Here is a 22,001-nt window from a genome sequence, read left to right as displayed (position 1 = left end):
AAATGTTGTTGGTATTTTGATAGGGATTGCACTAAATCTGTAGATTGCTTTGCGTAGTATTGTCATTTTAACAATATTAATTCTTTTAATCCAAAAACACAAATTATCTTTCCATTTCTTTGAATCTTCTTCAGTTTCTTTTGTCAGTGTTTTATAGTTTCAGCGTATAGGTCTTTCACCTCCTTGGTTAAGTTTATTCCTAGGTACTTTTTTTTACATGATTTTAAACAGGATTTTTTTTTTTTACCTTCTCTTTCTGATATTTCATTATTAGTGTAAAGAAATGCAACAGATTTCTTATTAATCTTCTATACTACTACCTTGCTGAATTCACTTATGAGTTCTAGTAGTTTTTTTGTGGAGGCTTTCAGGTTCTCTACATAGAATATCATGTCATCTGCAAACAGTGACAGTTAGAATCCAGTTTTATAATTCAAGGCCTCTTCACTGAGAGAATCCCCTTCACTGATCTTTGTTAATGTAAACATCCCAGAAAATAAATGTAGTTTATAAATGTAATAGAGTATTATATATACTATATAATTAAATATATAATATAAATAACTTTTAGAATAAGTCTATAAATTTGTGGAGGAAAACAATTTGTGGCAAGAAAAGACTTTTAAAAAACTGCTATATACCTATTACATAGTAATAATTTTATAATGAGAAATAAGTTCACTCAGAATTCTTGGAATCTCAGCCAGCTTTGGACTTGGCATCAGCCTTTCAAAATACTTCATTGAAGATATTGAAAATCTGCATTTGAGGTTCACAGAATTATGTTGCCAGCCTTGCTGCCTTAAATCACCTACTGGCTTTTTGAGCAGCTTGGATTTATTGAAAAAGACAAAGAGAAAAACAAAAACGAAACCTTTGGCAATGTATAGGAGAACAGTTACCAAAGACAGCCCTGCATTTCCAATACGTTTTTTTCTTGTACTTTGTTGAATTCCAGTGTTACCAATGCTATGACCTAATAAATATTGTCAAAGGAGTAAGAAATCCATACTTTGCAGAAATTGCATGTTGTACACATTCACAAAAAGTCAAAACAAAAGTATGTCAGAAAAATTAAATGCCAAGGGTCTCCTATCTCTCTTTGTAATAATACAAAGTATCATTTTATATGATCAAAATGATGAAATAACCCAAAAGAGTCCTCGCTGCCTTGAAAATCTTTTCCTTGATAATACTGTCTCCATTAGCTAATCTATTACTGATAGACTTGCTTTCACAGCAAGATGTCTTGAAGTGAGTAGTCAGTACTAACCACTTCTCCTTATCTATGAAAATTATTTCAAGAACTGGTAGGAAATACACTTAGTTTTATTTACTCTTTCATTCACTGAAAATATCTACCTCAACTTCCTAGAATCTAGACGTGTTTATCAAGGGAATCCCCTCGTTTTAAAGATAAAAAGCTGAGGTCCAGTGACATTAACTTGTGTAAAGATAAGCAGCCAGTTAGAGATAGAACAAGGAGTGGAGTGCGTGAGCATGCGCGTGCGCGTGCGCACGCGCACACACACACACCTTTTTATCACCTTGTAATGCGGCTTCTAGTCTCACCAAGTTTCAGAAACTCTCAAAGGTCATTAAATCCAGTGGCTTTATCTCATTCCTCATCCATTGAGATTCTTGATGCTTCTTGTTTCTCATTAAACTTCCTTAGATTTTGTGATACACAGTAGACTTCCCTGACTCTTGTCTCTTCTACCTTCCCCCCTGTCTCAAATGCTCATTCCTCTCCCTTAACTTCATCTATCACCTCTATGTAGATGACTCTCCAACTCAAATCCATCTCCCAAGAATCTTTTTTTTTTTTTTTTTTTAATTTTGGGCTGCATTGGGTCTTTGTTGCTGCACACGGGCTTTCTCTAGTTTCGGTGAGCAGGGTCTACTCTTTGTTGCAGTGGCTTCTATTCTTGCGGAGCATGGGCTGTAGGTGCTCGGGCTTCTGTAGTTGTGGCACACAGCTCAGTAGTTGTGGTGCATGGGCTTAGTCGCTCCGCAGCATGTGGAATCTTTCAGGACCAGGGTTCAAACCCGTGTCCCCTGCATTGGCAGGTGGATTCTTAACCACTGCGCCACCAGGGAAGTCCCTTCCCAGATTCTTAACTCCAGGTGTCCATAGAGTATTTCAACCTGCCTGTCCCAACTTCATTCAACATGGCTAAAATTAATGCACATTGCCCACACATACCATATTTTCCTCATCTGCATTTCTAGTTTCAGTCGTAGCCTCCTCATACCTTTCATCATAGATGTAAAATCAGCTCTTTCCTGTGATAGGAAACAGTGAAATAGAACCAGGATCTGGAGGGAACCATGGTTCAGTCTTGAACATGTTTAGCTCAGGGCATCTTTGTGACACTTAATTGGAAATGGAGAATAGGTGGTTGGATATGGGTCTGGAGTCTTTTCATTATGTCTGATACCAAATCCTTAAGAGTCATTTCAAAAGTATAATATTTTTTAAAATGACTTTCATTAAACATGTTCATTTCAAAAGAATTATTTTAAACCATTGGCACTTTCTGCACCACTTGAGATACACATATAATTTTAAAGACTTTAATTGCCTCAGCTGAGAAAAGCTGATTTTATAGTCTTTCACAGATATCTTTTGCAAGTTTAACCGTTTTAATGTTTCTGTGTATGATGAAGCTTATATCTATGCTACAAGCGAAAAATAAACCAACTCAGATTAGCCCTTGATAATTCATCCATATTTCTCCAAATGTTTTTTGTTCCTGTACTGTCTAGTAACGTGGCAAAGAATATGTAACTAATGAAGGATAATGTTTGCCTGTTGGTAGAGAATTTTTTTCAGGTTTCCCTCCAGTACAAGGTACTTATATTTAAAGATAATTCTTGCTTAAAACTACAAATTTGAATATTTGAGTTCTAAGTCAACTTTTATTTTAATATCTTGCTTTTTAGGATCATCATAGTTAAAAAATGATACTTCATGCTGAAATGAAGATCCAGATGAAAGAAATACATCATTGACCACACTTACTAAAGCATGATACTAATTATTAAATTTCTTTCACCAATATCACAAGGATTTTTTCATTAAAATTCAATTAGTAATTTTCCATGGTGTCAGTAATTCATCTTAGAAACTAATCAGAAGGTACACGTTTAAAAAATTTTTGTTATTTTTAATAATAACTCTATGGCCTCATTTCAACTCATAAGCCAAGAAACTTACAATAGGAAGCCTTCCCATGAACATAACAGTTCTGTAGATTTGTTTGGTATGATGAGATCTGTTCGGGAAGACTGTACTTTCCTGCTCATGGTCCCTATAGGGCATAATCATGCCCACATATAATGAATGGTACACATTCCTAGCAGGGATGAGCTAATGACACATGTTCCCCAGCAGCCTTCCCTGCGTGCAGCTGATATTATGACACCCCATGCTTCAGGTATTCCTCTTCAGCTTAAAAGCTATAGAGAAAATATCAGAGTCAGGCAGATGCAGACAGTCAGTTCCAGGGGGGAGCAATTGCCTTCTGCAATCAAACATGATAAAATCTTTGATCCTTTGTGGATATTTAAAGACATCATCCTGTAGCATTACTAAAAGATGTATAGAGGTCCAGAGAAATATTGTACAAGAACCATGTATCATATGTGTCTTCAGAAAAATGATATAAGTTTATGGCAATAGGATATTTAAAGGAGTTGTAAGTTGTATATATTCTCCATATCCTGGGATAGAGAAAAATTGGATTAAAAAAACCAGGAGTTTCCTCCACCATTGTGAATCTCACTTCTTTACCTCTGACTGTAATGGCAAATCAAAACAGATTTTTATATTTATCTAACTAACTTAGGCAAAAAGAAATTAATTGTATATGCCTATTGAAAAAGAAATAGTATTTGAAAGCCTAAGGTATCCAAATTACCCATCCAAATTACCTGATTAAGTGGTCAATATTTTACTGTATGCTCATTCACAAGTCATGTGTAATTGTCTGAATAAAAAGAATATTGTAATATAAGCCCATTCAGTGGATGTGGAATTCAGGGAGTGATGTCCCATCATTAACAACTAAAATCTGGTTCTCTAGAGAGTTATCAAAATGTTCTCTCCTTTGTTAGCATCTAAAATAATTACACCAACAATATCGTCTACATTCTGCAGGCTGTTTCTACCAACTAGCTAGACAACTATTTTCTCAAATTAATTCCATACTCTTTAGTTTACAGAAATAAGTCTCTCTTCATCTACCAGACAGACATATTTCCAATAGAATTTATCTTCAGGGGAAAAAAGCTCACACTTCATTAACTCTTCAAAAAAGTAAAATAAGTCTTGCATTAATCAGAAAGAACTTTGGCGGGGAATCAGAAGATACGGTTTTCATTCTGGATCGGCCACAAACCAGAGATGTGCCCATTTGACAAATGCCTGTGACACCTTTAAAGACATGTAATTCTTTTAAAATGAGGTCGGTGTGTTAAAATGTTTTTCAAATATACAACAAAACTGCCTGTGGCAGAGTCACTAGTTGACCACCAAGATCTATTCTTCTTTCCTTACTAGGCTGCATTTCCCAGTCTCCACTGCAGTCTGTTGGCCATGTGACTAGATGCTCCTTGAGGGAATGTAAGTATTAAGTAATGTAAATCCCACTTCAGGACTTAGTCTTTTAAGAGAGCATATTTTCTCATGTTCCCTTTCCTTTCCACCAGCCAGATCCTGGATATGGCAACCAGCCTCAATCATGCAGATGACAATATGCTCTTGTTATGCAAGAATAACAAGTTAGAAGGAGCCTGCGTCCCTGAGTTACAATATGGAAGACAGCCACTCACTGACCTGACCTGCTTTAGGTAGTTACATGGGAAATAAAATTACCTTGTGATTAAACTGTTACATATTTGGATTTAGTTATCAGAGAAGGCTAGTCTACCAAAACTAATATGCTATCCAGAAACCCCTGATTTACTGATTCAGTCATTAGAAATATCTCTAAAGAGTTTGAAAGATGTGCAGAGTACATTAAAATGAGCATGTATCAGAAAAACAGATTGTAAGAAAATTTTTATTAAAGTGTATGTAATTAAAAGAACTATATTTGTATATAAAGATATAAATATATATTTGATGAGAGACAGTTTAGTATAGTTTAGTGGTTGAGAGCTTGGATCCTAGTTTTATCACTTACTGGCTGTATGATTTGGGAGGAAAAAAATCACTTCTTTACACTTTGGTTTGTTCATCTTTAACATAGCTATAATAATAATAGTACTTAGCTGTTGGGTTGTTTTAGGGAGTAAATAAATATAGCACACAGTACAGGTCATAGAAGCTTTAGTTACTATTATTATCATCATCATTATAGCATAGAGAAAAATATAGAAAGATACACACTAAAATGGCAACAAAGGCTTTATTCAGAGTATGGGGTTGGAGGAAAGAATCTTTCCACTTTTGATTCTTCTTATTGTTTGAATTTGTCAGAGTAAACGAGCATTTGGTTATTAAATTTCTCATAATTCTTAGTGATTACTAAACATCCAATAATTTAAAAAATATATTCAAAAGAAGAGAATTACCTTTTCATCAATTTATTTTATCTGATTCAGATTATAGGTTTTCGTTTCAAAAGAGTATACATGAAGAAAATGTTTCATAATCAACTTGCAAAACATAGTCTGAATGGCAAAATCAAATGATACTTTTAAATGTTTATTTTACAGAAAGAGTGGGAAAATCTAACAGCACAAGTGTTTAGAACCTAGTGATTTCAATTCAGCAAGTTAAACATTTTTTAAGTACTTCTATGTAATTGGTACTAAGGATACAAGGAGCAAGAGTCATGGTCCCTGCTTTGAGCAAAATTATAGTTTGAAGAATTCTTTAAAGAAACTTACGTTTTATTTTCAATTTCTTAAAAATTATTTTAAAGATAAATGCATACTTTCTAAAACACTAGAAAAGAGAAAACACAAAAAATAATTATATAGGGAGCCAATAAATGCCATCTCAGAGCAGCAAAAAATAATAATAATAATTATATACAAAGTGCAGAAAATAAAAGGACGAATGAAATAGTAAAAATAGAGCAAGAGAAAAAATAGACCAAAGATAGTATAAAAATAGGTATAAATGTGACAAATTATATCATGAGAATAGAAAAACTTGATTCAACAATTATATACACTGTTTTTAAAAGCCAGATCTAAAACAAAGCATCTCAAAATATTACAGCTAAAAGGATGGGCAAAGGGATATTAAATAAATGCAAACATCAAGAAAGCAGGAGTCACAATACTAATAATATATATAATACAATAAAATTCAAAGTAAATATATTAAACAGAACAATAAAGTTTATTTTATAATGAAGGGTGTAATTCACACTGAAAATATAACTCTCAGAAAAACTCTTTAATGTTAGTTTTTATTGCTGCATAACACATTACTACAAACTTAATGGCCATTACTATCTCTAGTTTATGCAGTCTGAAGTCTGAGCATGATGTATTTGAGTGCTCTGGTCAGGGTCTCACAGACCGAAATCAAATCAAGATGCCAGTCAGTCTGTGTTCTCATCTAGTGTTCATCTAAGGCTTGGGGTCCTCTTCCAAGCTCATTCAGGTTATTAGTAGAATTCAATTCCTTGAGGTTGTAAGACTGAGGTTCTCTTACTGGATATTGTCTTCTTTAGTTAATTTTGGCAATCTATCTTTTCTAGGAAATAATCCATTTCTTCTGTGTTTTCAAATTTGTTAGAATGAAATTGAACATCGTATTCTGTTTATTTTTTTAATTGCTTCAGTATTATAAATTATATGTTCTTTCTCATTCTTAATGTCCTATAGCTATAATTTCTTCTTTTTTCTTAATTAACATTGCCAGAATTTTATGTATTGTTTTTTCTTCAAAGAACTAGTTATTGGATTTGTTGACAAGTTATACTATCATTCTACTTTCTAATCTTTTAATTTTTGATGACTAGCTCATTTCTTTTTATTGTTTTACTCTGATAAATAATCCTACAGGAAATATGCTTGACTTGCATCTTTTTACCCTAGCGCTCTTATGTCTATAAGGTAGATTCCTAAATGGGGGATTAAAGAGTCACAAGTCTGATATTTTTTAATGTTGATGGATGCTGCCAAATTGTCCTTTTAAAAAGTTGTGCAGACTTACATTTCCACAAACTGTGAGTGAACCTGTTTCTCCATACCTCGTCAACACTGGGTACCATCAGTCTTAGTAATGTTTCCAGTCCAATAGGCAAAAACATGATACGGCCTATCAATGCACGGAACTGATGGGGTGGGAGTGGGGCAGGCTAGTGTATAAAAAGCAGGTACGTTATCATGGTTAGCTAGTGAGAATAAACTGAGCCAGGGTATTACATTTAGAAAAGAGTATACAGGTCAACAAAACTCTATGATAAGAGAAAATGGAGAAGAAACCAGCAGAATTGTGGAATTTTTCATTCTTTTGACCGCAAGAGTGAGGGGGGCCAAGAACAGAGTGGGCACTGGATGGAGCTGATTTGAAGTTTCAGTTAATGTTACAACTCCAGACTGGCCTGGCAGGGGACCCCGCTTTATCGTAATGATAAGAAAAAATCATGTAAATAAAGTAAATAATAATGGGGTCTTGGAGGGAGCTCAGGAAGAAGCGTGGTAGGATGTGCCAAGGTCAAGGAGGAAGTTCCAAGGGGAGAATCTGAGTTAGGAAGATGAGGACTAAATTGACCTGCGTGCTCAAAAGGTTCCGTGGCTTTTCCCCCTGGATTGGTTGCTTCCGGTGTTGTTAAATAAAGGAGAAGCCGACAGAGGCAAATCAATTCTTTTCACGTTCATCATGATGTACTGACACTCGATAGCTTAAAATATTTGTTCTTTGTCTTTCTTAACAGTTTTCCATTGTTGCCTGGACCAAAGCCAAACTCAGCCTCCTTCCTTGACCTTTATGCAAATCCTAACACTTTCCAACATCTCACCAGGGCTCTCTCTTTCTGGCCTCTTTCCTCCCTTATGTCATAGTCATTTTCTTCATACACCCTACTTATTTTCAGCTTTTTATCTCATGCTATACATACCTAAAAAGCTTTCACCTTACCCCCAATGCTCATATTTCACCAGTAAAATCTAATCCTAACCTAAAATAGTCTTTCCTTTTACCGGAATTTCCTGGGCTCTATATGTATATGTAACTCAAAGCTAGTCAACATACATAACGTGAAGCTAGTCAACAGTCCTTGGTTTCTGTTAGGATAAAACGGAGAAGACTGGATGGATGACTTTTAAGATTCTCAGATTCTGAAGGCGGGTTTGGGGAGTGCCGTGGTTCTTAGCTTTGGAAATTCCTCCACCTACTGGTTGTCTGAAGTCAGTTTACGCTGAGATTGATGTTGCTTTATGAGTCCGCCCATTTTCAAGAATAACATGTGCCTCTAGTGAATGCTGACACATTTATAAATCACTTTGAATTCCTAAAATAAAAAAGCCTGTTTTGAAGAAAATGTATTCTTATAATATACAATATTTTTAAACAGATGATAAATTTCTTAATGCTCTTTGACAACCACTGGCGGGCAGAAAAACATAGAGCAACTCACTCCAAGTTTGGCTAGAGTCGGAAAAGATGCCTTATTTTAATGTGTATTTCTAAAAGTTAGAAATCAAATTATCTTAAAATTTAATCTTTTATTTTGTGCATTGGACATCTTTTCAGATGAAACCTATGGCAGTGGTTATACTTTTTTTTTCAAATTGTTTTCTATCAATGTATCAGATCAGACAAACCTTTATTCTAAAGTACACTTTAAAAAGCAATTTGCCATCAGGTGTGGGTTTGTCAATATTACTAATAAGAACAGTTGAAATATGTTGATAAGTTAAATATCACTAAAAATTAGAGAAATCAACACTAAAACCACAGATTCATAGCTGCCTGATTTTTAGGAACTCTCTTTTCAGTTATCTTAGCAAAACGCAGCTTCAAACATGGCTTAAAATTATTAGCTATTTCCCTAACACCTTCTCTTCCAAAATAAACTCCCAGAAGTTTAGTATACAATTACTATGTCTACTTCCTCACCTTCCATTCCCTCTTCAATCAACCTTTCACCCTTCACCTCAAGAAACTACTCAGGTAAAGCCATCAGTGACCTCTTAATGGCTGAATCCAATTAAGGTTCTTTAGTTAGAAGGATCATAAACCAGCACTTGCTAACTTCCACGTCAGAGGAACTTACTGGAAGGATATCACAGTCTCTGAAATTAAAGAAAAATGTGTCCCAGTCTCCAATTTGGCACCTCTCCACCCCATCTTCCACAGGACTACCAGAGAGATATTTATAAAAGACAAATATGACCAGGTTTATCTCCCTGATTAAAAGTCTTCAACAGCTCACACAGAACCAAGATGGCGGAGTAGAAGGACATGCTCTCACTCCCTCTTGTGAGAATGCCAGAGTCACGGCTAGCTGCTGGACAATCATTGACAGGAGAACACTGGAGCTCACCAGAAAGGGTACCCCACATCCAAAGACAAAGGAGAAGCCACAATGAGACGGTAGGAGGGGTGCAATCACAGTAAAATCAAATCCTATAACCCATGGATAAAGAGGTTGTGGTACATATATACAATGGAATATTACTCAGCCATAAAAAGGAACGAAATTGGGTCATTTGTTGAGACGTGGATGGATCTAGAGACTGTCATACAGAGTGAAGTAAGTCAGAAAGAGGAAAACAAATATCGTATATTAACACATGTATGTGGAACCTAGAAAAATGGTACAGATGAACCGGTTTGCAGGGCAGAAGTTGAGACACAGATGTAGAGAACAAACGTACGGACACCAAGGGGGGGGAAGATGTGGTGGGGTGGGGATGGTGGTGTGATGAATTGGGCGATTGGGATTGACTTGTATACACTGATGTGTATAAAATTGATGACTAATAAGAACCTACTGTATAAAAAAGTAAATAAAATTAAATTTAAAAAATTTTTAAAAAGGATAATAAGGGAATATTATGAAAAGTAAAGCATTAGGCTAATAAATTCAACAACTTAGAAAAAAATGGACAAATTCCTTGAAAAACACAACTTACCAAAATGAATAAAATGAATTAGAAAACTTGAATATCTACTAAAGATATTAATTCATTATCAAAAACCTTCCCCAAAGACAACTCCAAGCCCAGATCATTTTGCTGATGAATTCTATCAAATACTCTGCAAAATTCTATCAGACACAATACCAAAGAAGATAAAGGAATAGCTAACAAGCCCACAAAAATATGTGTGATATAATTAGTCTTCAGGGAAATGCAGATCAAAATCCTATGAAGTGATATTACTTCATACACACTGGAATGGTTAAATGTAAAAAGGCATTGTGACATCAAATGCTGGCAAGTGTCTGGAGCCACCAGAACTCTCATACATTGCTTGTGCACTACGACCCCTTTGGAAAACTTTCTGGCACTTTCTTACAAAGTTAAAAATAAACCTATTCTATGACCCATAAATTCCATTTCTGGGTATTTACCCAAGATAAATGAAAACATATGATCATAAAAATACTTGCACAAGAATGTCTACAGGAGCTTTTTTTTTTTTTTTTTTGCGGTACGCGGGCCTCTCACTGTTGTGGCCTCTCCCGTTGGGGAGCACAGGCTCCGGACACACAGGCTCAGCGGCCATGGCTCACGGGCCCAGCCGCTCCGCAGCACGTGGGATCTTCCCGGACCGGGGCACAAACCCGTGTCCCCTGCGTCGACAGGCGGACTCTCAACCACTGCGCCACTAGGGAAGCTCTACAGTAGCCTTTTAAAAATTGGGTACAAACTTTCAGTTATAAGATAAATACATTCTGAGGATCTAATGTACAGCATGGTAACTATAGTTAATAATATGGAATTGTACACTTGAAATTTGCTGACAGTAGACTGTATGTGTTCTCAGCACACACACGAAAAAGAGTTAACTATGTGAGCTGATGGCTGTTAATTGACTTGAATTTGGTAATCATTTCTCAATGTATATGTACATCAAATCATCAAGTTATACACTTTAAGTATAAAAATTTTATTTGTCAATTACTCCTCCATAAAGAAAATAAATAAAAATTAATAGCTCCAAATTGGAAAAAAATGAATGTCCTTCAACAAGAAATTAGAAAAAATACAGTTTATTTGTACGTTGGAATGGTGCTTAGCAACAGAAAGGGAAAAATTACTAATAAATCACAACACTGATGAATCTCACAGACATCATTTTGTTGGAAGAAAAGATACAAAATGTTATTCCATTTGCGTGAAGTTCAAGAACAAGCAAAAGTAAACCTATGTTGATTTGCCTCTCTGGGCATGGAGGATTGACTGAGAAGGAGCATGAGCTACAGTTTGCTGGAAAACTGGCTCTCGGGGGCAGGGTGCATGGGGCAATCTCTGGTTTGTAGTATTTGCTGATTTTCCATCATGGCCCTCTTTAAGATAACAGGATATGGGGATGAGATGTCTGGAATTGCCTGTGTGGGAGCTATCTCCTGTACACCACTGGACCCAGGAGACTTTTCTGGGTTGAAATGCTTTGCGCTTTGACTGGGGTGGTAGTTACTTTGGTGTACACAGTTGCCCAAACTCACTGCACTGTATAATAAAGATCTGCATATTTCACTGTAAAAAAAAAAAAAAAAGTCTTCAACAGCTTCTGTTGTCTACAGGATAAAGTCCAAACTCCCTCCTAAGGGATAAAAGCCCTTCATAATCCAGCCCGTCCCTACTTTTCCAGATTTACCTTTACTCCAGACCATAGTATCAGCTTAGCTCTCTGCACGATTTTAGCCTTGTTCCTCCCTCTCCCTGGAGTAACCTTCCCTACTATGTCCTTATAATAAATAACTATATGACTCAACTCAGCTCAAAATCACCTCCTGTATAAAGCCCTCTGGATCCACACTTCTTGCAGGTAGAACAGACAGTTGTGCAAGACTAGAGTTCTAGAGATTTGCTGTACAACATCGGGCTTATAGTTAACAATATCGTATCGTACACTTGCAATGTTCAGAGGGTAGGTCTCACGTTAAGTGTTCTTAACACACACACGCACACGCACACACACACACAGAAGCTGTCACTACACAACCAAACACTAGCTGTTCTCCTCTCCCTCTGCTCCCAAACCTCAGATGTCAGAGTAAGAAGGGTTAGGTAAAGATATAAAGCCTATTTTCTGTGATCTTGGTACATATTAACTAAAAATATCAAATGTGTTTAAAGTAAAATTTTCTAGTTTGGATCTGAAACTCAAAATATTTAATAACAATTACAGAAGAAGAAATAAAATGGCCCCCTTGATACTTTATGTGTATAACTCTGTGCTGCCTTCTAATGCAGTTGTATTGTTGAGGTTTCCACATGTGTGATCTGTACAGAGACCTGGTCACCTTGGATGGGGTTCATCTTTTCCAGCATGGATCACCTGGGAAGAGGAGTTGCTGGACTCGGGTAAGGTATCAAAGACTCTGTCTTTCTCTTGACTGATTATCTGGGTTTAGAGGCAGATATAACATTTCCTATAACTGTGTAGGAAATGAATTGGAGCAGGTCAAGACTAGAGAACCCTGGAGGCCGGGAGGCCATTGTAGGCAGTGTTGTAGCGTCTGCACTAAAATTGATGATGGGAATTCCCTGGTGGTCCAGTGGTTAGGACTTGGTGCTTTCACTGCCTGGGCCAGGTTCGATCCCTGGTGGGGGAACTAAGACCCCCCCCACACTCTATGAGGCTCGGCCAAAAAAATAAAATTGATGATAACCTGCTGTAGAGTAATACAGAGATGAATTCATTGGAGAATTTCAAAATAAATGTTTTCTGATTAAGTGATAAAGTCCCACAGTTCAAGCACCCTCTCACCCTTTTCCTTATAACCTAGTTTCCATCCCCCTCAGTAGATAACCATATTATTTCCTATTTGTCCTTCCAGAGGTTTTGTCAACATACATAAAGTCATTGCATTTTATATATATAAAATTTTGTTCCTTTCTTATTTTACACAAATGTCAGCACACCACACATGCTATTTTGCACCTTGTTTTTGCAACTTAATCTGGAGATATGGGTATAATTTATCTGGGGGACATCAGTGCATGAAGAGTCTCCTCATTTTTATTATAGCTACATAGCATTGTATAGAGTAGCTGCAGCACGGTAGATTTTACCAGTCCCCATTGATGGACATTTAGTTTCCAATCAATAATGCTACAACCTTGTATATGTCATTTTGTCTGCATGCAAATAACTGTAGGGCGCATTGCTGTAAGTGAAAATCCTGAGTTAGAGGGTATATGCATTTCTAATTGTGACCAATATTGTTAAATTGTCCTATATCGAGATTTTACCAATTCACACCACCAACGAACTTTAACGTGCAACTGGAGGTCTTATTAAAACACAGCTTGGTGGGGCCCGGGCCCAGAGTCTCTGATTTGGAAGGTCTGACGTGGAACCCAAGAATTTGCATTTCTAACAAGTTCCCAGGTGGTGTTGCTATTGTTTGCTGGTCCAGGAACCAGACTTTGAAAACCACTGTAACAAAATGACTGGGCTGCCACTGCACCATGGAACTATCCTCTCAAAGTCAGCAATGTCTTCGTCAATGTCGTGGTCTTTTCTCCATCTTCCTTTTCCTCGACTTTTCTGCTATATTTTAAACGTTCTCCTTTTTTTGAATCTTCTCTTCCTATTTGACTCTGTTAATGTTCTTTCCTGCTGCTGTTGTCTTGTTTTCAGTGACTTCCCTGCCACTTAACTGGTCCAGGCTCCATGTATCGACCCACAACTTTTCACCCCTAGAAAGCTCACTCCTTCTCAAGACTAGGAACACAGAAAGTAAAGGCTGAAGCAATCTTTTGATCCTAACAGGAGCGTTTGCGTTGCTGAGAGAATCCAGATCCTGATGACATTACTTGAATCCTCTCTATTTAGCCATACCTGAAGCCAGCCCCTCCCTTCACTTTTTCTTTCTTTGCCATCAGAGTAATAGATATACATAGTTTAAAAAAATCAAACTGTAGACGAAAACTGGAAATACTCTGCCCCACCTTTCCCCGCTGCAGACCCCATTCTGCTCCCTGGAAGCAGGCTTGTTGCTGTGGAGAGAGTGCACTGCATAACCCTTGCAGGTGTATTTACAGCACAGACATTATTTTCTTGGAAATGGCAGTGATTTTTTGTCTGTTTGTTTTGTTTGTGTTTCCTTTTTGGCCGCACTGCGTGGCATGCAGAACTTCCCCAACCAGGGATCGAACAGCCAGCCCCCGTGGAGTCTTAACCACTGGACCACAAGGGAAGTCCGATAGTGTTTTTGGTTTTGCTTTTACAAAATCAAGATATTAAAATAACTTTCTTACAGGTTTATGTGTCTTGGAGAAGGGGGGCCTTCATTTAGTTTCCACGAAGGTGACCCTATGTACCTTCCATTCTTTTAGCTATTTCATCTGACGTTTGCTTCTGTATTTAAAAATTTTTTTTGCAGTATAGTTGATTTGCAGTGTTGTGTTAATTACTACTGTACAGCAAAGTGATTCAGTTATACATACATATACATTCCTTTTTTTATATTCTTTTCCATTATGGTTTATCATAGGATACTGAATATAGTTCTCTGTGCTATACAGTTGGACCTTGTCATTTATCCATTCTACATATAAAAGCTTACATCTGCTCACCCCAACCTCCCACTCCATCCCTCCTCCAATCCCCTCCCACTTGGCAACCACCAGTCTGTTCTCTATGTCCATGATTCTGTTTCTGTTTTGTAGACAGGTTCATTTGTGGCATATTTTAGATTCCACTTATAAGTGATAACATATGGTATTTGTCCTCTTTCTGACTTACTTCATTTAGTATGATAATCTCTAGGTCCAACCATGTTGCTGCAAATGGCATTATTTTGTTCTTTTTTATGGCTGAGTAATATTCCATTGTATGTATGTACCACATCTTCTTTATCCATTCATCTGTTGATGGACATTTAGGTTGTTTCCATGTCTTAGCTATTGTGAGTAGTGTTGCCATGAACATAAGGGTGCATGTATCTTTTTGAATTAGAGTTTTGTCTGGGTATATGCCCAGGAGTGGGATTGCTGGATCATATGGTAATTCTATTTTTAGTTTTCTGAGGAACCTCCATACTGTTTTCCATAGTGGCTGTACCAACTTACATTCCCATCAACAATGTAGGAGGGTCCCCTTTTCTACACCCTCTACAGCATTTGTTATTTATAGATTTTTAATGATGGTCATTCTGATTGGTGTGATGTGGTACCTCATTGCTTCCGTATTTCTAAAGAATATGTTTACTTTGATTTTTTTATATATCAGTTTTAGATATCAACTATTGACTTGTATTAATAAGGAGATCAGCATTTAGCCGACTTATCTCTTCCCCCACTTCCTCTATTCTCTCTCTTCCTCTGTTCTCTCATAGTAAATACATCACAAATTTTGGTTAAAATAATAGTATTGATATTGTTATGACTCCGTAAATATTATTCAATGATAAGCCAAGTAGTAATTATGATTAATGTTTCCTTTCCTGGGCCTTTTTTTTTTTTTTTTTGCTATTCTGTTATTTAACTGTTTATTTTCCATCACCCTTATTTCCATTTTCTATTTAAGAACTAGTCTTAAGCTGATCTGTAGAACAGCTTAAGACCCCTCAGTAACTCCTTCCCATTCAGTGGTCTAAGTGGTGGGAGCTGCAGACCAGTCTTTGGTGGCCAGCTGAGCGCTCCAGGCCTCAGCAGGAAACTGCTGGACAGACTCGGGGGCACCTGTGCTCCTTCAGACCAGTCTGTGACCTCAGGTTGAGTAGCAGTCAACTCAGAATCTGGAGCGGTCCATTCCCCCTGAAATTCTCCCTGGGTCCCGGCCTTTTCAGCAGCAGCCTGCTCCTCCTTTTCACTCTCCTCAGGATCTCTGTAGAAGTAATGATCAGGCCTGACTTCCCAGGGGTGGTCACAGGAAATGGTGCCGTACATGTGCAGAACTTCCTGAAGCAGCATCCACTACATCAGACCAGCTGAGTGAGTTCTCCCGCTGGTGCGTGGTGCGGCCATGTCCACACAGCACAGAGGAGTGTCTGTTATACAGAGCAGTGGTAGGCAGGTTAACATAAGACGCCTCTGTGAGAGGCTGGTGGTCAACCCTGGGATCAGTAACCACTAGAAGTCAGAAAGCCGCTCGCATCTGGCCAGTGAAGGTCCCAGGAGTGAAGCAGCCAGGAAGAGGAGTGGCTCCAGTGGCAGCAGCAAACTTCAGCACAGCTCACTGGCCGGTATTCCTGGAGTATTTCACGTGACACTGACATCAGCCAGGTTTTCAATGGCAACAACAGCAAAAGCTGCCAGGAGAAGCTTCTCCCAGGTTCTCTTCAGATTTATGATGTAGATGTCATCACTTTTTGCAGATATGAAACCATAGGTAATCATGAGTTAAATATATTTCATCTGCCTTCACTAATCAAGGTTATTTTAATTGCATGTCCTCCAAGCAGCAGGTAGCCTAACTTGGGACTTGGAGTCAGCTGTGTCTAGTTCCATCTGAGCTGATTAAACCTGGTTAGGACCACCCACCCTCCAACAGGGCATGCACGAGTGCCCCCTCGGTGACCTTTGACATCAGAGGGCTGAAGACTCCACCCTCAGATTGTGCTGAGTGCCTCCTCATTGGAACGTGGGGAGGCCTGTAGCTTATTACGCCTGCGCAGAACGACGATTACCGCACCTTTTTCTAATCACCTTTCCCGACTCTCCCCACACCTCAGACTGCCCTGCTCCCCTTCAGGGAGGCGGTTTTGAGATTTGTCCGCCCATATCCTCGTATCCTCACTTGGTTGCCCTGTGAACTAAACCCTCTCTTGGCTGCAAACTGCAGTGTCTCAGCGTTTCGGCTTGCTGCACATCCCGCAAAATGAACCCGATTCGGTAACAGATGCTGTATTCCATTCGGAAGTCAAGGTTGATGCCACCAAGGTAGGTTCCTGCTGCACGGAATTTGAGGACACCCTCCTCCTTCATTTTCAGGCTGTCGGGGGCTCTGGACATTGTGATAGTTTCCTTTTGAGTTAAGATGGGAACTCAGAACAATGCCATATGGACCCCTTTTAGGGTAACACAGAAAGGCTTGCTTTTCCCGGTATTAATGATTGCCTTTCTTTTAAAAATTTGTTTGGTTTTCTGTATACCTATCCAACTATTTTTTTAATTGTCAAATACTCATCAATATTATTCTCTGCAATTCATATTTATAGATTTCACTTTTGTTTGGGGGACTAATAGGTTTGTTTGGGGGGACTTCTTTCTACACTTATTTTTATATACTAATAGGTTTCAGGTGAGAGTGATAAGCTGGTAAACCAAACTTTTTGCTCTTGGGCCTCCAAATGGCAACATATAGAAGGCTTTCTCTGGGACCATTCAGTTTCTCGAAAGAATAATACTCCAATATCTAGTTTAGGAGGCATGGCTTTGGCTGATGGAATTTCAAAAAGAGGAATGGGAAAAAAATGGGGGATAAGGAGTCACTATTCAGCATACAGATTTTTACTCATCAGCTTCCTGTAAGCACTTTCCACTTCCCAAAGTACCTTATACCTTCAAGTTCTGAGCCTCTCCTCAAATCAATGACCTACTGTCTTGCAAAACTGCAGCCACCTTGTCAGTTTATAACTATTCCTTTGTTTCACTTCAGTGGGTGTTTTGGAAAGAAAATGAGTGAATGTGGTCAATTCATTATGCTTTTCCAGACTCTCTTTCTCAAATTCATTTAACTCAGGAATTATATTCTTTCAGGATCTAATTTACTCAAAGTCATTTCTTTTTGCATCTCATTCCTTGCTTTTGAGTTCCATTTCCCTCTTACTAAAGTATATACCCTTTAGAGTTTAGGTGTTTGAGTGAAAAATTCTCCATTTTTGTCACTTTCATTAACAGCTTGGTTAAAATGTTTCATTAACATCTTGGTTAATAAACAGATGGTTGATTACAGGTGAACACACTTGTATTCACTTCCCAAATCAAGAGTTTTGTCAGTCACACCAGAAGCCTGTATTCTCCATTACAATCACAAACCCCCTGCCTCCCCCAAAAGTAATCACTATCTTGACTTTGATAATCACCACTTTTAAAAATGTCTTTAAGTGTACCTCTAGACACTATAATATAGTCTTACTCTTTAATTTGATGTCTTTTAAAAAATACTTAATTGAAGTATAGTTGATTTATAATGTGTTAATTTCTACTGTACAGCAAAATGATTCAGTTAGACATATATATATTCTTTTTCGTATTCTTTTCCATTATGTTTTATCACAGGATAATGAATACAGTTCCCTATGCTATACAGACACTGTTGTTTATCCATCCTGCATACATAATAGTTCGCATCTGCCCGTCCCAAACTCCCGTTCCTTCCCTCCCCTACACACCTTTCCCCTTGGCAACCACAAGGGGGAGTAGTATTCCATTGTGTATATGTACCACATCTTCGTCCACTCATCTGTCAATGGACATTTAGGTTGTTTCCACGTCTTGGCTATTGTGAACAGTGCTGCTATGAACATTGGGGTGCATGTTTCTTTTTGAATTATAGCTTTGTCCAGATATACGCCCAGGAGTGGAATTGCTGGATCATATGGTAACTCTATTTTTAGCCTTTTGAGGAACCTCCATACTGTTTTCCATAGTGGCTGCACCCACTTACATTCCCACCAACAGTATAGGAGTGTTTCCTTTTCCCTGCACCCTATCCAGAATTTCATATATGTAGACTTTTTAATAATGGCCATTCTGACCCTGTGAGATGGTACCTCCTTGTAGTTTTGATTTGCATTTCTCTAATAATTAGTGACGTTAAGCATCTTTTCATGTGCCGGTTGGCCATCTGTATGTCTTCTTTGGAAAAATGTCTATTTAGGTTTTCTGCCCATTTTTTGATTGGGTTTGTTTTTTGATAGTGAGTCATATGAGCTCTTTTAATATTTTGGAAATTAAGCCCTTGTCAGTCGCATCATTTGCAAATATTTTCTCCCAGCCTGTAGGTTGTCTTTTCATTTAATTTATGGTTTCCTTTGCTGTGCAAAAGCTTGTAAGTTTGATTAGGTCCCATTTTTAAAATTTTGTTTCTATTTCTATTGCCTTGGGAGACTGACCTAAGAAAATATTGGTACGATCTATGTCAGAGAATGTTTTGCCTATGTTCTCTTCTAGGAGTTTTACGGTGTCGTGTCTTATATTTAAGTCTTTAAGCCATTTAGAGTTTATTTTTGTGTATGGTGGGAGGAGGGTGTGTTCTAATGTCATTGATTTACATGTGGCTGTCCAACTTTTCCAACAGCACTTGCTGAAGAGACTATCTCTTCTCCTTTGTGTATTCTTGCCTCCTTTGTCAAAGTAATTGACTATAGGTGTGTGTGTGTGTTTTTGGGCTCTCTATTCTGTTCCATTTATCCATGTATCTGTTTTTGTACCAATACCATGCTGTTTTGGTTACTGTTAGCTTTGTAATATTGTCTAAAGTCTGGGAGGGTTATGCCTCCTGCTTTTTTCTTTTTCCTCAGGATTGCTTTGGCGAATCTGGGTCTTTTATGGTTCCATATAAGTTTTAGGATTATTATTATTTTTATTTTTTTGCGATACTCGGGCCTCTCACTGTTGTGGCCTCTCCCATTGCGGAGCACAGGCTCCGGAAGCGCAGGTTCAGTGGCCATGGCTCACGGGCCTAGGCGCTCCGCGGCATGTGGGATCTTCCCAGACCGGGGCACAAACCCGTGTCCCCTGCATCAGCAGGCAGACTCTCAACCACTGCGCCACCAGGGAAGCCCAGGATTATTTTTTCTAGATCTGTGAAAAATGTCATGGGTAATTTGGTAAGAATCACACTAAATCTGTAGATTGCTTTGGGTAGTATGGCCATTTCAACAATATTAATTCTTCCAATACAAGAGCATAGGATATCTTTCCATTTCTTTGAGTCATCTTCAATTTCCTTTATTAATATTTTATAGTTCTCAGCATAATATAAGTCTTTCACCTCCTTGGTCAGGTTTACTCCTAAGTATTTTATTTTTTGACGCGATTTTAAAAGGGATTGGTTTTTTACATTCCCTTTCTGGTATTTCATTGTTAATGTAAAGAAATGCAACTGATTTCTATATGTTAACCTTGTATCCTCCTACCTTGATGAATTCGTTTATCAGTTCTAGTAGTTTCTGTGTGGCTTTTTTAAAGGTTTTCTATATATCGTATCCTGTCATCTGCATATAATGACAAATTTACCTCTTCCCTTCCAATGTGGATGCCTTTTATTTCTTTTCCTGATTGCTGTGGGTAGGACTTCCAATACTATGTTGAATAGAAGTGGTGAGAGTGGGCATCCTTGTCTTGTTACAGATTTTAGTGTCCTGAAAATATCAATTAGTCTAACTGTTCTAATGTATCATTTAGGATAATTTGATGTCTTTTAAGTCGCCTTTAATCTATTGGTTCTCCCCCTTCTTTTTCTTACAATTTATCTGTTGAACTCAGCTGTCTGATTGCAGGGTTCCCCACAGTCTGGATTTTGCAGATTGCACACTCATGGTGTTTTCAATGTGTCTTTGTCCTCTATTTCCTGTAAATTGGCAGTTGATCAGATTCAACTTGATCAGATTCAGGTTTAATCCCTTTGGTAAGACTACATTATTATTATGAATTTATGTATTTAAACTTATTTAATGGGTTTCAGTCCATTCTAATTATTACCCTTATTGAAACTCAAATTGTCCCATCTTTGGCCAATGGGGAGCCTCTTGAAGTTGGCTCCTGGGTCCTTTGGACATGACCCTAGAAGTCTTTAATAGTTCCTCTGCTCTTCAGTATGTCAAGATATTTTATGCTCATTCTATACATTTCCTACCCCAGATCAAGAATCACCCATTTCTCCAAGTAGCCTTTGTTTCTTTAAGTGGGACTTGGTATTTCAAAACCACACTCCAGATGATAAGAATGAGCACTGCTACTGAAGAGATGCAGGAAACTAGATAGATAGTTCATACTAATGATAATTACTCATTTTACCCCATATTAAACATACATTCTCAAAATACTAATATTGCCACCATCAATATACTGAAAAGTTAAATTTTTGTCGATGCTCCTCCCAAACTCCTTTCCAGTTTTACAGTAATTTTGTACCAATATTTCAGAATACAAATCCATCTCAGATTATACTTTTTGTGGCTCTCAGCTCCAAATCTTTGTTTGCTGTGCAGTCATGGAGCTGAACTCTATAAATACTTCTCCCATATCAGCTGGTTTAATGTTAGGCTTTGTTAGCAGAAGGTACTGTTGCAAGGAGGGGGCGGGGCCGGAGTAGGGGCGGGGAGGCACTGGAGGAGGAAGAGGCTTCTCTTTCTGATTCTCCTGTACTTTACCTCCCTGGGCTCCTGCAGAGTGTGTGGTTCCTTTCAGCAGCGCCCAGTAGCCAACAACAAGCGGCAGCTTCCCAAGGCAGCTTCCCCCAGTACACCATTTTTTAGATGGCTTCATGAAGTGGTGTGCTGCTGGTATAGCACCTTCCTGTAAGTGGCTTCTCTGGGCACTCTGCGGTGAATTCTGATAAAGGCACCTTGCTGTGGCTAGTTCTCCAAGAACTCCAGAGAGGATTTCTAACGGGGCGCACTGAGGCCACAGCAGGGAGCCACAGTCATGCCTTCTCCAAAAAGGAGGTGGATGGGGCATGGGGGCAAGGGTGCTTCTTGGCCATTCTATTTCAGTTCAGGAGTGGTGGCTGTTCCCTGTATCTACTGTTCCTATATGGTAAGAATTCTCTTTGCCTTTTGCTAGTCAGCCTCCCTTTATTCCAATTCCATTAATATTCTTCATAGTAAATGTCCTCTGTTCAAATTATTGTGTAGTTTCTTTCTCTTGACCCTGACTGAAACAAAGCCTCATTTAGTCTT

The 22,001-nt window shown here is 38.0% G+C and overlaps 1 pseudogene across 1 annotated transcript; it reads right to left on the bottom strand.

The window, feature by feature from the left end:
- Window positions 1-15,745: 15,745 nt before the first annotated feature.
- LOC309967678 (small ribosomal subunit protein uS2B-like) lies at window positions 15,746-17,106 on the bottom strand (annotated as a pseudogene). Its single transcript has 2 exons — window positions 16,979-17,106; window positions 15,746-16,459 (listed from the first exon to the last, which is right to left on the bottom strand). The product of its transcript is annotated as a small ribosomal subunit protein uS2B-like (transcript).
- Window positions 17,107-22,001: the final 4,895 nt, after the last annotated feature.

This window comes from Leucopleurus acutus (genome assembly GCF_964270905.1).
Source record: "Leucopleurus acutus genome assembly, chromosome: 10".
NCBI lineage: Eukaryota > Metazoa > Chordata > Mammalia > Artiodactyla > Delphinidae > Leucopleurus > Leucopleurus acutus.
The sequence above is the reverse complement of the archived record's forward strand: the minus strand, read 5'-3'. Positions and strand labels throughout refer to the sequence as shown.